At 41.3% G+C, this 15000-nt stretch overlaps 1 long non-coding RNA gene across 1 annotated transcript in view; it reads left to right on the forward strand.

The window, feature by feature from the left end:
* LOC146432290 (uncharacterized) overlaps positions 1–8306 on the forward strand; it is a 60224-nt gene extending 51918 nt beyond the window's left edge. Inside the window, exon 7 of the long non-coding RNA XR_014854535.1 lies at positions 6339–8306. This is a non-coding gene — a long non-coding RNA (uncharacterized LOC146432290). The remainder of the gene's footprint in view (positions 1–6338) is intronic.
* Positions 8307–15000: the final 6694 nt, after the last annotated feature.

Below are 15000 nucleotides of genomic sequence, written 5' to 3' on the forward strand. Positions count from 1 at the left end.
ATGCTCATGTCAGTCTATTAGAACGTGATAGAAGTACTGATCACTGCCTCTGCATCTAAATCCTTTTGAAACCAGGATGACCTGCTGAAGAGGATTTTGAGTGGAAGGCCCTTCACAAGACTCTTTCAAATCCACATAAATAAAGCCCTTTACTGGCTTAAAATGGCCCCTCAGATTTAGCACTACAGAGCCCCTAAAAAGCACAACACGATTGTCATGGATATTACATGATGGTAACAACAACAGGCCAAGAAGACAAGTCTCCATGCTGAACAAAACTAGGCCAGACTTTTTCATGATTTGGGATACAGATTGCTGACAGCCCTGTAAATAGGCTGTTTAACCCTTTGAAAGTGAATAAAGAGTGGGGAGACAAATGCTTACTGATAGACTTTGTGTATGCAATGGGTAAAAAAGTATACTGTAGCGTTCTGGGATTTCTGGTGCAAGATTAATACTGAAATATCTGAGTGTAATTACTGCAGACCTTTTGCTCCTGCAAAACCAGCCGAGCTCAGTAACCGATTGCAGGTGAATATCTTCTTGCACAAAGGAGCTGAAGGGGGGGCTTTTACATTTTCTTGTTTGAGTGCAACGTATTTTTCTCCCTCTCCCTCTCTTTACTATAATTTGGTGCTTCTGAAAAAAATAGGAATGATGGGCATGTGTAACCAGCTGATGACATCCCTTCTACCATAAAAATATAAATATCTGAAGGGCATCTCGTTTATCTGCTGTTCCTAGTTTATTAATACATTTTTAAGGTCTCTTTCTCCCTAGGATAGCCACTTGATAAAAATCAAATTTTAAGAATCAGTATATTACCCATGTCCTAAGATGGAAAAACTGCTGACAAAACCATATTCCAGAAATTAAGAATTATGTATATTGCCTTCAATTTTACAAAGCTGTTTGTGTTACTACTTGAATGGCTCCCTTGTTACACACAATTTCTGAGGCTTGGCAGCCGCATGATTTTCATAAATCCAGGTACTACTGTTTCTAACCTCTGACCGTGTTTTAGCTGTGCAGGGCCTTTTTAATTCATTTAACTCATTTTAATTGTCTTTCAGGGGAAGAGAGCTTTCTTTGGCCAGCTTAACTGGCAGGGAAAGCTGCCTGCTTGAGTACTTGCTGCCATTCAAAGAGACCTCTCATGAAAATGCATGCTTGTCCTCGCAACTCCTTCAGTAACTGTAATATTTCTCCCTTACTGTTTATGTCAGAGAGTCATTACTGGAAGCTGCTGACATTTTTGACATTCAGTAGCATCAGAGCACATTAGGTGGTCCTTAGATAATTTTTAGACAAAATTTACTTGTATCACATGCTCAGGCCATTACAAGCAACAGAAGTAGAACACTTCTGTGCGAAGATAAATCAGTCAGTGCACTCATTTTTTGTGGACCTTCCTATATTATTCTATGAACAATTTTAACCAGGTGGTGCATAATGCATAATACACTGTCTACCCAGGCTGTTCATGCTCGGGTTTTGGCTTTTGTGAAAGATCAATCTCTATTAGGAAATCTATTATCATCACTTATGTTTTACTACAATGAAATAAATAGGCAGCTGCAGTTGTTTGGCCTAATAGCTCTTAGTTTGATTGCTAGAAGTAGGAAATCAATGCAGGGTGAAAGGAAGAAACATTTTTAATAACTTACACTCCAGATATGAGATCCCCAAGTTATTACAAATTATAAGGTTAAGACCTCTTGAAAGAATCCTAGCTAGTTAAATATTTAAAACTCCTGGGTGAGAACACATGCACTAATGAGCTTCAGGCTACTAAATACCAGAATCTAGGGGGAGACATCTTGTTTTATATTAGAAAGTATTAGTGAGTATAAACTGGCCATAAGAAGTGTTTAATTAGGAATTATATTGATATGGGGAAAGCAGAGAGAGAAACAGATTACCAAATCTACTGTTCATCACTGTTAAAAGCTGGATTTGTCTGTGCAGGAAGAGAAACAAATGAAAGCAGCCCTGTATCAAACCAGGGGAGACACAGTATGGTATCCTGACCCTCCCAGCAGCCCTCTCTACAGTCTTGGGGGAGTTGTTGGATACCTCAGACTGAATGTGGATGGATCTTCCTACTGAGAATTCTTTTTGACGTCCATCAGGTAGCAAGTTGCCTTAGACTTTTGATCAGTATTGCTAATTTAATAATTGTTGTTGGGTGAAAACCATCATGCAAATGCCAGGCCAATACTCGTCTTGCAATTGTCCCACCCCAAACAAGAAGAGGAAGAACTTCATAAATCTTTGAATCTCTTCCTGAGTCATCTTTTATTTCAGAATTTTAAGAATGTAAGAAACCTGTTAATTGTGCCTGGCCGTGTTAAGTTTGCTATCTTAAGAATAGAAAGGTTGCTAGTCAGACGGTGAAGGGGAGAAGGGAGTTAGGATTGACAGTAAAAATGGCTTGACATGATTAAGCACCAGATAATATTAAGTCTTGTCACACAAATATTGTGGGAGAAGGCTTGCTGCATTGAGTGCACACATATGTATTTTATGTAAAATAGCCTCGGTCTGTCTCCTCTCTGAAACAGAGAATGTGAGTGGGTAAACAGCTCATAGCAACAGATGAAAGGCTGACAAAGTTCAGACTCCCAGTTCAAAGGTTTCAGCAGTATGTGAAATGACAATCTCAGGTTATTTGTGTTTCCAAGCTCCTGTGTATTTGAATTGTTTGCTTGTCTATGGAGGCTTGCCATTATCTTATTCCTGGTTGTGTTCATCAGCTGAACAAGCTGCCTGGCTGCAGACATATTTCATAGGAAAACTTAGTAAAACCTCATAACGCCCTGCCTCTGCCCCCAAGAAGATCATAAATATTCTGTTTTAATTACTGAGGATAAATTACAGCAACACAAAGTGAGCATCCTGCTCAGTCCATGTGCATCTCCTGCTGCTTGGTCAGCACAGGTCCACTGTTCCATTTTTAAATCAAATTATGCTTGTGATAATATTGTCTTGAGCTTACAGTTGCTGACATGGATATTGACAAAGGCTTAGCCAGTATTTTAATAAGAAAACAAAATACAGGAAATACTCTAGAGTTTCCAGGTGGATCATTAACAAGACGCCTTGGAGGGCTGAGACTGCCAGCCAGCACAGGGAATGCATCACAGTTCGTCATACAACTTAAACTTCTTTTGACATCTAGTTATGTCGAAATGTGACTGATCACCTAGGGGTCCAGGCTCCTGTGAGGGAAAAGTTCACTGACAGACAGCGAACGAAGCTGATCTTAAATGAGAATCAAGAGAAAGCAGCATTCCAGCGTCTGACAGTCTGCAGCTGCTACCTGGGTCTGCCTAACGAAGACGAGCCTGCTCTGCTGAACAGTTATATTAGCATCTGTATGCTTCTGTCTCATTATCACACATCTGCCCACCTTTATTCGAATGAAGCTTCTTCTGATCTGACAGCTCAGGCATTGTCAGTGAATAGATATTATGGGAGCCGGGTACAGCAGCTTAGGGTGTTAGCTTTTATTTTCTAAAGACTGTTGTACAGTTTGACAGTATAATGCCACAGAGGTAAAGAAGATAATTAACATATTGGGCAGTTTCTAAACAAAGCTGAGACAGTTATACTGGCAAAAGTGCTGCTGCTGGAGCAGTATTGTTTGCACTCTGGAAACATCAAAGGCTTGCAATATCTGCCTTTATAAAAAAGAGAACAGGTATGGTGTGGTGCCCACACCACAAATAGGAAGTTTTGTGGGGCTGAGCCCACACCTAAAACTGCAAAACCTTTGGTGCTTGAAGAGCCTGTCGTGTGCATTCAAACCTCTGCTTGCTCAGGCAAATTAACTCCCAGCATTTGAGAAGACGTGAAAAGGTGTGTGTGAAGAGAAGGCTGTGGGTCTTTTCACTTCCTTGAATTTATTTTTACCTCACAGCACAAAGCTAAGTGTTCATGTGAGCTTCACAGAGCTCATATTTGGATGGAGATTTAAGTCTTCTAAGTTAGATTCTAAGTGGGATTTTCTGGAAATGCCAAAAAAGCATTTCGTCATTTGCTCAGTAATATACTAGAAAGGCTTCTTAAAAAAACCCAAACAAACAAACGAAGAGGAAAATGGTATTTTGAGCCCACAATGTGGATGGGCTGAGATTTCATGACCGAGGAAAGGGATGTTCATATTCTCTTCTGCAGATCTGAGAAATGTAATACTACTGTGGATTACTACATAGCTTGTCTTTCAGTTTTCACCAGGTCTTACAGTCTTATTGGACAGTGTTGGAATTGAATGGCAACTTGACTTCATAAATATTTTGGATATGAAGCATTTAAGAAATATATAGCCTCTGAAAGTTCTCATTCTTCTTTACATTTTTGAGAAAAATAATGAATGGGATACCCTGCAGCAAGATCATCCCTGAAATCACTGCCCCTTTGAGCCTTGGTTTATGTTTCAAATGGCATAAATAATAACCTAGAGCCCCCTGCCCACAAGCAATGTTGTGGCCAAAAACCAGATCTGCAGTTGGATGAGTTGCTCATTTACAGACAAAATAGTGTTCCCTGTTCCTGTGGCAGTAAGCAGATATACCCTGCTGAGAATCTAGCCCTAAATTTCTAAGAACTTATGGACTTTCCTCATTTCATTCATGGCTTTCAGTTCACTGCTTTTTCTTTGTTCTTGAGAGCACAGGGTTACACAAGTTAATGTTGAAATTACTGCTATTTTGCAACAACGCATTCAAAGTCATTTCAGCATCTGAGCTGATAAAGTGAGAACAGCTCATCCAGATTGGCCTCCAAGACCTGCACTCACCATCGCAAAGTTTGAATACAGAATTAGATTCGTTTAAAAAAGGAAGGAAAAGAAGGGGGGAAAAAAAGATAGAATCCATTGTCATTCATTCTAAAAAGGCATTACAGACTGCCGACACTGTACAGAAAAATAGGAGATGTTGACCTTTTTATTATAGACTTTTCAGCGCTGTTGCCCTGCTGCCGGAGGTGCCTCCCCCCGCAGCGCGCACCCCCGCGCACACGCGCGCCCGCTCTTCAGCTCTATGTTATCTCAAATAATTACCCTGCGCTTCTGGCTGTCCCCAGTGACTTCTGCTGCTAAAAAAGCTACTCATTGTCGGTGAGTGAAGAGGGATTTCAAACCTGCTTCTTGTGGCCCAGCAACAGCTCTTAATTAACCACTCAGGTATTGAGCCGCCTCCTCGCCCGGCTCCCATCCATATGGCAGGAACATGTCCACAGCGATAATCACTGAAGGAAATATTGTATCAAAAAAGGGGCTCGCGGAACAGAAAGCTCCTGCAAATTATTTTTAATGATTCTCCTCTTGTGAGCCGGATTATTTGTTATTTCAAGCAGGGCCAGGAAAGGGGGCTGTGGGGGGACGTGGCTGTCCTCAGCTCGCTCTCCCCAGCACCCAGCAGAGCCCCATCCTCAGCCGTGCCACTGAGTGGGCACTCGGGCTACCAGAGGAGCCCTTCAGGCAGCCTAAAGAGCTTTAGTTCCCTATGATTTTGATAATCCTTTGTTTCTAGTGCGATTCGCTTTTCTACACGCTGGATGTGCATGTTTCCTGTGAGAAAGGCGCTTGAAAAAACTTGCAGACTTGACACAGACCCACACTTTTTCCTTCCCCCTTGGTTTATAGTAAAGAAAACAGTGATTTGAGTTTATAAATCTAATTAAAAATGAAGTTGCATTTACATTTTAAAACCTTGCATATACCAGCATACTGTGTCAAAAGATATTATGTATGATTTTACTTTGTGACAGAAACCATTACATTTAAAAATTCATTACAGCAAGGTTAGTTAGACACATGATGGATGCAGCTTTAATCCTGCCATATATTATTACAGTTAAAATGTAAATGATGAAAAATATTTTGTGCTTATCAGCATTTATGTGGAAATGTGTTTTACAGTGATATATGGTGTTATATTTCTATTATTACGATGAGAAAGAATGAAATACAAAAAGACTAAGTGTTTATTAAAACATGGTTACTTGTGATAAAATGTTCTTGTTGTACATGACTTTAAACATATTTACCAAGGGCATTTGTCCAAAACAGCTGTGAAATGTGTTTGCTATGCAAATCATTCTTTGTAATTTTTTCCCCTCTGTTATACCAACTATAGCTTTTTAATAGCCTAATGTTGAAGCTATGTAAATATATTTTTATTATTTTTCATTTCAGACACGGCGGGGATGGAGGGACTGGCTCTGTTTACACACATGCATGTATTCAAATAGATGGAAGCATACATAAAAAGATAGACAGAAAATTGATCCTAGCAAAAATCCTTTTCACATTCTATCTCCTTTCGTTTCAGCCTCTCAAAGCCAACCTTGATCAGAGGGAGCTGAGCTGTCTGCCAGCGCAGCCCTTGGCACGTGCTGATCTCTGAGCACACGCGTGGTCCTGCTGACGGCACAGTGATTTAACACCTCACACACCTGAACCCTCAACTCAGCCTTGTTCTACACCCTCCTCCTCACACATGGGTACTGCATCATTGCATGGGAGATTCATGCCCTGGCAAGGGAACTGAATTTTTCTTTTTTCCCCAAGGAAGGAGAGTTCTCAATTGTGCTTGTACTTTAGAAGAGCCCTGCCAAGTAAATCTGTAGAGACTTGTCCTGTTTTGAAGGGCAGTGAGTTTTGAGGTCAGTATTGCATGTTGCAAATTCCTAGGTTAAGTAAGTTTTTAAAGAAATTTTGCTCCAACAGTGACCCTTCTAGAAAGTTTTCTGGCACTAATGGCCTGGTCTCCACAGGCAAAATCCAGTATAATCTTGAATAGAACAATACAAAGGCGTAAAAGTCATTAAGTGACTTGCCCAGCATCCCACAGGAAGCCTGTGACAGAAAAGAAAATACAAATGTGAAGGCCCCAAAACTTAGGAATTTAACCATTCTATCTGTGTGTTCCCACATGTGCTTTGTACACTGGGTTTTCAGTGTGTTTTGGGTTTGCTCTCTTGGTCCTTCCACTGACCCTGGCTGACCACTGTGTTATTCCAATATTAAGTAACCTGATGACCCAGAAATTATTGCCTTACACCCCACATTACCCCAACTTGCTGTTGCTTCCACTATTCCCACTATTTATTTTCTAATTTTGCTGTTTGTTTTGTTACTTTCTATGTACCTTATAATTAAGAAAACAATAGAGTCAATAATCAAATAAATTGTATGTTTTCCATATTTTTCCTGTAATTTCTTCAGTTTATATTGCTATCTCTTAAAAAAGAAATTGATTTGAGTTTGGCATGATGCAGTAATCAGGCTGAGATTGCTTCTAGTTATATGAAACTGAGCCAATTTTTAGCCGGTCAAATATGCTTCCTAAAAAAAAGGAAAAAAATAAATCAAAATATTTGTGATCAAGAGCATATATGTCCCTCAGTCCTCAATGCCTGTCTTTAAATATGAACAGAAGCAGGAGACCTAGTGCTTGTAGTTCACTAAAGTGGCTATTTCCTTATAACCTTCCTCTTGTAACAATGTTTATTCAGTTATCAGGGAAGAAATACCATTTGTCTGTGCAGCTACAATTACCCAATTTGTTGTGTAAATTATTATTTTTTTGTCTCATCTCGTGTTGATGACAGAATCATTTAATAGACTTTCAGTTGCTCAAGCTTGAAAATTGGTTCCACATTCTCCCTTTTTTTAGTTTTCCTCCCTAGGGTGAGTGAAACGTGGTCTAAATACAATTTCCATCCCCCCTCCCTTTTTTTTTTCTAAACAGCTGCTTGTATGAGGATGTTGTTGTGTACATTAGCGCCGTACAGTTTAGCACCGTTTAGGACTACCTTCGGCTCTCGGCTTCCTCATTCCTGGGGCCAATCATAATATATCAGGAACTGTAGATATTTCCTATCTCAGCACTCTCCATAACTCTTCTGCTCAGCTGTCTGGAGCTGTTTTCTTTAGGAAGTCCAAAGCAAGGGGGGCTGGTTGACCTGGCATCAGTCCTATTTATAAGAATAAACCCTCTTCCCCGCACACCTTTGGAGCTTTGTCATGCAGGGGTCACATCCGTTTAAATTAACAGCTATCATGGTGGAACACGGCCACCTAACCTTTACTGTCCCCTCTACCCTTTTGTTTGAAGTTATCCAACCTACTCAGATGATTTTCTTCAAAGCTAAGTTTACAGGATTTGCAACTGAGTCTTTGCCACATAGTTCATTAGGAAGGGAAAAACCAGCTATTGTCACATGTACCGGATTTTTTTGTGTCTGTGTGTGTGACATGTTTATTTGTTTATTTAAAATAAACATTTGCTTTTAAATTTTTCCTCCCCTGCTGTTGCTGCTGAAATAAATGCCAGTCAGGCTTGTTTGCTTAGTATAGGAGTTACTGTGTGGTTGGAGGAAGAAATGATGTATGGAGCAGCCATCTCATTCCCAGCCTGTGCTCTAAGGGCTTTTCTTAGAAGTAATGCCATTGCTGCTTCCGTGACGCTGGAGATGTCACAGAGTTACCATCTGCTCACTCATGAGTCAACTGGTTGCCTATGAAATCTATTTATTTTAGTTTTAAGCCTAAGAATATTTGCTGAAAGCAGGATTATCACTTTGTAGACCACCAACAGCTGTTGAAAAGCAGGGCATAAAACTTTGTTTATGTCTTTAATAACCCACTTAATGACGGAGCAAGCACATTATTCATAATAAAATAGGCTGGCATAATCTTACTCCAGTGCATGGTGTCAGGGAATTAAGAAACATCTGCTATGCCATAAAATGACATTGTATATACTATATACATTAAAAACACGTGTACACACATATGTATATTATATACATTATTTAAAATGTCTCAGTGGAATTCTATTTTTTTTAATTGCATTTAGCAAACTGTGAAATGGTTAAATGAGGGTATTTTTGCTTCTGAATCTGAATTTTATATAAAGTTGGAGTCTATGGCTAACTATAGTGGTAAGGGACAGGTTATATTATCAGAGTACATTTAAGACACAAATGCAAAGTTTCAAGTTTTGAAATTGGGGTTCAAAATCTATTTTTAGCCTCCAAATAAGTGACCTAATTTTCTGAACCACAAAGCATTTGTGGGTTCTTAACTTGATGAGAGTGTTAGTTGCTCAGCAACTCTGAAAAACCAGGCCAGTGTTTCAGTGCCTAAATGCAGATTTTTATTTACAATGAAGGTATCTGAATTTGCAGCTTTTATCCATGCAGGTAATAGGCATTGCTCCTGCCCTCAGAATGGAAACCCCCCTGTGCTGCTGCTGCTGCTGCTGCACATGCAAAGGGAGTCACTGCCCCTGCTTTGGAGGACTTGGAGCAATAGACACCAACTCTCCTCACCCTTGCTCTGCAGTTGGAGGCAGAGGGGGAATCCTTCTCCTTGGAAGAGGCTGAGCATTGTGGCTCCCGACCAGCAAAGCATGTAAACATGTCTTTAAATTTAAGCGTGTGAGATGTGAGTGAAACTCCTTGCATCTTAAAATTAAATACATGTTTCACTAGATCAGGCCAGATGGTTTTACATGCTCAAAAGTGACATTTACAAGGTCACATAGGAAATGTTTGACAGAGCCAGGAACCGAAACCACATCTCCTGAGTGCCAACCTTGTGCCTTAATTTTGCACCCATTCTTTTTTCTTTTCCTTTTTCTGATGACACATTTCTCTCAATGAAAACAAAAAATGGGGAAAAAAATAATTCAATAAGGAGACAATTAACTTGTGGAGTTTTGCATGTCTGTCTGTTTTGGCTTGCTGCTTTTTTTTTTTTCCAACAAAGATCTGGATACTCCAGTGCCACTGTTTCAGAGATTAGTACTTTAAGCTTTCCAGCAAAACATACATTTTTATTCACTTAAAAAAAAAATTCCTTCTATCTTTCAAAAATGTAAGCAATCTGTTTTCATTTTGTAGGTGGCCCACCAAATAAAAAAAGTTATAAGTTAATAAAATTTCTATACAGATTTATATGAACTGAACTCCCCCAGTATTTGAATGTTAATCTGTTGGAAAATAGCTGCCGTGGTACTGGAATAACTCAACGTCACACAGCAGGGCACACTAACAGTAGTTCTCTCATTGACATTTTCCCCACAAGTGCCAAAATAAACACGGGAAACTACTATGGGAATAAAGCCCAATGAACTACTGGAATGGCAACTGTGATATATTGAAGGCAGTTTCTTCAGATTCATCTACATCTCTGCTTTCACTAATGTGTATATTTTTCTTGATAGTCCTATCCTTGAGAATTATCTCAGATGCACTTGGTTTAGTCTGTCTTTGCTAGCTCTGGTCTTGGCATACAACTGCATTCTTTGCAATCTCTCATTCTGTCTCAGGGTTGAATGTCTTTAGCCTTTCTGTCCTTCTCTAACTCACATCCAGACCTCAGCACCATGAGAAAGTACTCTAGATTAAATACTTTTTCTTATTACTATTTATTGACCAAAGTCTTACTTTGTTTATGAAAAGGAAGGAAACAACATTCTCACCTTCTCATAGAACCCTCCTACTACACAAGCAAACTGCAAAAAGGTAAAATATTAGCATGGGGGTGTAGGTTTTATGTAGTGACCTCTTGTTTTGGCTGGCTGCGCTCTGTATTTTACTTTTGGGTTTAATTGACTTCTATTCATAATATTTGCATATCTGTGACCAGTTTGCAAAAACTGTAAAAATCACTATAATTTTAATAATATTCATTTAAGTGGACTCATCCAGTGATCTGTGGGGTCTGAGGAACAGGCTCCAGTTGTTCTTCTTGAGGGTATTAAAAACATCATCACTTCGAGCTGCCAAGCTCCACCAGACCTGAACACACTACTACCCTCAATGATACACAATACAAGCCCAAGAAATACCAGTAAAAGCTGAAATATAAAAAGCAGATTAAACTCCAATGCCCTTCAAATGGTAAGGAATACAGAGCTGAGGCAAAGATACTGGTGTCTCTCTAAATTGCCCATATAGACAAATCTCCAGAAACCCAGAACAGTTCTATAGAAGGGTTACCTTCCCAGGTGCTCCTCTGTTTCTGGTAAATTGGGTTCAAGGCTCTTTAAATATCATGTGGAGAAGTTCTTGGGAGTAAAATCAAGATCTAAATATGTCATACGAGTGACTGAATTGCAAACTTTAAAATATTAACATGCTTCATTTTATGTGGTTCCAGCCTGCTCCTTTATTTGGGGGCTCCCTGTTTCCTGCGTACTGGGAGAACTGGAAAGCTAACGGCAGGGAAAGCACCTATCACAGCTTATTACAGAGGGTAAAGAGCCAACATTATTAGTAGATGAGCAGGAAAGGTAGATCAATATAAGGAAATACTGCTTTCATTCACTATTCCCTTTGTCACTGCCAGGCCTCAGAATTTTTCAGTTCATTGATGTCAGGAAGGATTTACTTTCCTGCCCAAGGAGCTGGGGCCAGATTATTCCCAGGCTGCAGCAGATACCAATCAGCATGTAAGCTGGCTTGGGCAGCTGGGTAAGAAAATAAAATTTAAGTTCACAGCAATTTAAATACTGCCTGGGTTTATAATGTCCACACTGGTATTTAGCAACTTGGCAACAGAAGTGGCCAAAACATGTGTCTCCTTCCACAGACGTGCTTGGTGAATACACCGGGTTGGTTAGACAGAGGGGTATGGTGTTTTCATTAGCTGAGTGAACACCTAGTTCAGGCCAAGTCTGGAAACATTTTATTCACAGGGCTGCTCAGGGGTTAAACTCTGTTTAGCATATTCACTCCCCTACTAACATGCCATTATTTCATTTGCAGAGCAGCTTCCTCCCCAGCAGCACCTAGAGCCTGTCCTTGCATACCCCCATGCTCTAATGCCCTCAGCAAGCTGTGGTTTACACCACACACACCTTCTCATCACTGTTATCACCGATGGTTTCCTCAATGGAAGTAATCATTCACATTATAACTGTTGCCAAAACCCTCTGGCACCAGAAGTGCTCTTGGAATGAAAGCCTGAAGGCATGCAAGAGACTGAGCAGCTGCAGTAGCAGCCCAGCCAGTCAGAGAGCTGGGGTTGGACTGCATCAGGGAAAAGGCACAAGACTTCCCTGAGACAAATTACACTTTGCTTTATGAGCACATGCAGAGTCACATTTTGTGCTCAGTATCAGCTAGAGGTAAGTGCCTAGATCTGCCTGGTCCTTGCAGACAGGTTCACCTGTGTGTCAAGACACTTTTTTACTGTGTATTTATACCCAGGAATGCATGTGTGTTTTCATTTGTGCTAATCTTTACTCAGAGTTTGTACATCTTGAGGACCTCCCTTCCCTAAGGGAGGTTAGGAGTTGTCCACAATTAAAGTTTTAAGCAGAGATATATAAAATAATAAAGACTTTCAAATAATAAAGACTTTTTTCTCATCAGTGATACGACATTGTCTACCTAGTCACACCATAAGATACAGCAGCTTAGTCTGAGTTTAAGTCAATGCATACAAATAGTCATTTGACTTACCTGGAATCTGCTCAGTGCTTTCATCTTCAGGCAACCAGGCTGAGGGGCATTCCTGAAGTCCCTGGCAGCTGGCATGTGAGGAATTCTTATTGTGGAGGTGCAGTTTATTTGAGTGGGCACATGTGAGTGCAATCACCACATTCTGATTTCAAAGATGACTCCAAATCTTCTACGTCCCTTTGTTGGTTTAGCATTTTTAGTGAGTTAACCTAACTGCATCTGTTATTTTTGTACAGTTGAATTGTGTAACTTGATTGCCTGACACAGTATCAGCAGTGTGAGGTCCTTTACGGGTCATGGCTCAGCTGAATTTTATGCATAAGAATTTCCCCAGTTCTGTTCAGGAGATAATTGTTCTTCTGGGCAATACTCATCAACTCAAGTCTGGAAAAAGAGAATGCAAAATGTGGCCAGACATCTCCAAAAGAGCCTGTTTGTGCCTTGAAGCAGAAGGAAAGTAAAATCCTATCCCAGTTCCTTTGGATGAGGGCCACCCATCCCACACCAAGACCCTCAGCCACAGCCCAGATGGCCATTTCCTCGGCCTGCTGTCCCAGAGCAGCATCCCTGTGTGGAGGTGGCTCTCTTATGCCCTGAGTGGACCCTCAGGCACTATGCAGTGTGTGTCAAACCCTGCACAGTGCAGGTGAACAGCCCAGCAGGTACCAGCACACACCCACAGGCACCATCTCCTCTCCCCTGGAGTCCCCACAAAACCAGGGGGCTGCACACATCCAGACAGGCAGTGACCTTGGAACGGGGCTTGGCTTCAGGAGGATTTGGGGCAGAGTGGCACACAATAAAACCATGCATCAGCAAAGATAGCCCAGCTGTTAGCACTGGAGAACATTCTGCAGCATCCAAACCCTGCAGTGCTCCAAGCTCGTGCTGACGGGCCAGCTAATTGTCAGCATGCCACTGCCTCTGCTCCCTGTGTGGTCCTGCAGAGAGCCATCCTGATGGCTGCCAGTAATGAGGAAAACTGGTGTGGTTTTGTTTTGTTTCCTTTTAAATAAACTTGCAGTCCTTAATCTACCAGGCTGGAGTCCAGATTTGACAGCCCCATGAGTAACGAGGTGCAAGGAAAGACAGGATGTAGAATTAGGAGGTCAGGGCTGAAGGTTGCCCCAAATTTAATCTCTAGGCTGGACATGTTACATCTCTTCCCCACCCCTTCTTCTCTTCATCCTCCCCCTTGCCATCATTCTTAGATACAGAGCATAGGAACTCACCAGGTAATGGCCTGCCCAGCACACAGGGGAGATGGAGGGAGAGAGACCTGCTGGGCAATTCCTCACTGCGCTGGGTAATTCCTCACTGGTCCACCAGGCACTGTCTGGGGCCTCTCATGAGGTGTTCAGCTGAGACACCTGGAGCTGCCCACAGCTCTGCCCCAGGCACCTTGCACCCACCTCTTTCTCACCTCGCCTTGAGGAGAAGCATGGAGCTGTGGTTCAGCATGTTCAGATGGGTGCATAGGAGTGGTGCACACATATCTGGAGAGATCTATATAGGCTGAGGGATAATTACAAATATTAAGTCATTTTAAAACAGCAGTGTCTTTTCACAACAAAGGTAAAATATTCTTCTATAGCTTTTCCTATTTTACACACACTTTCTCTGTTCCTCTGTGTGTCCCTTCCTATCCACCTGATCAGATGACTAATTCTCTTCAGCTGCAAACTTCATTTTTGCTTTTCTACTACTTAGTAGAAAAATGCAACACCCACCCAAAATGTTTGTTTTCATTAGGCTGATACATTGCACATTTTTTCCTATAATGACAGTGGGTTAGTTTGCCTTCACTTCTATTTAATATTCTGTATCTTTACTATTTACAATTGTAGCACAGCAGAGCAGGGAATTCTGATGGATCGGTGCATCAGAGGTGGACCAAAACCCAACTAGGGGTGGGTTTGATGTTGGTTTGTTGCTTCCTATGTGTTATTGCCAAAAACCTGAGCTCTAACCTTTCATTTGTTGAGCCCCTGAGCTCTGACCTCTGGGCCCTAGGTGACCCCACACCACAGTTATGTACCACCTGAACACAGGAAAGTAGGGAAACACTAAGTGTAACTTACAGGCCTATTTTATACAGCAGAATAGCCCCTGTCAGAGCACTCTGAGCTTGTCAAACCACCCTTTGTGTGTGCCAGAGCTGCCCTGGAGCTCATGCCCCTGCATCCACTGGCTGCTCTGCACAGCCACATCAGCCCTTGGGTTTGGCTGTGGGTCCCAGGGACAGGAAAGGTCCTCCCCCACTGCTGCTCCCTTTGGTGCAGCACTGCCAGTGAGGGGTTGCAGAGGAGCCCATCAGCTTCCAGATAAAGAGGTTCAAGAAGCAAAAGGCAAATCAGGTTCACCTAATAACTCTGGTGGTATTTCATGTTACATTGCTTCATGTAGCATTCGCAAAGTTTGTGGCTGTGGCTGAATTACAGCCACGCACTAAACTGGCATTTATTCATCATCTAAATTTTTTTAGGGCAACAAATAAGAACGCGCTGATTAAAA

Source organism: Lichenostomus cassidix, chromosome 11, assembly GCF_008360975.1.
Source record: "Lichenostomus cassidix isolate B80296 chromosome 11, HeHo_3.0, whole genome shotgun sequence".
In the NCBI taxonomy this organism is placed as follows: Eukaryota; Metazoa; Chordata; class Aves; order Passeriformes; family Meliphagidae; genus Lichenostomus; species Lichenostomus cassidix.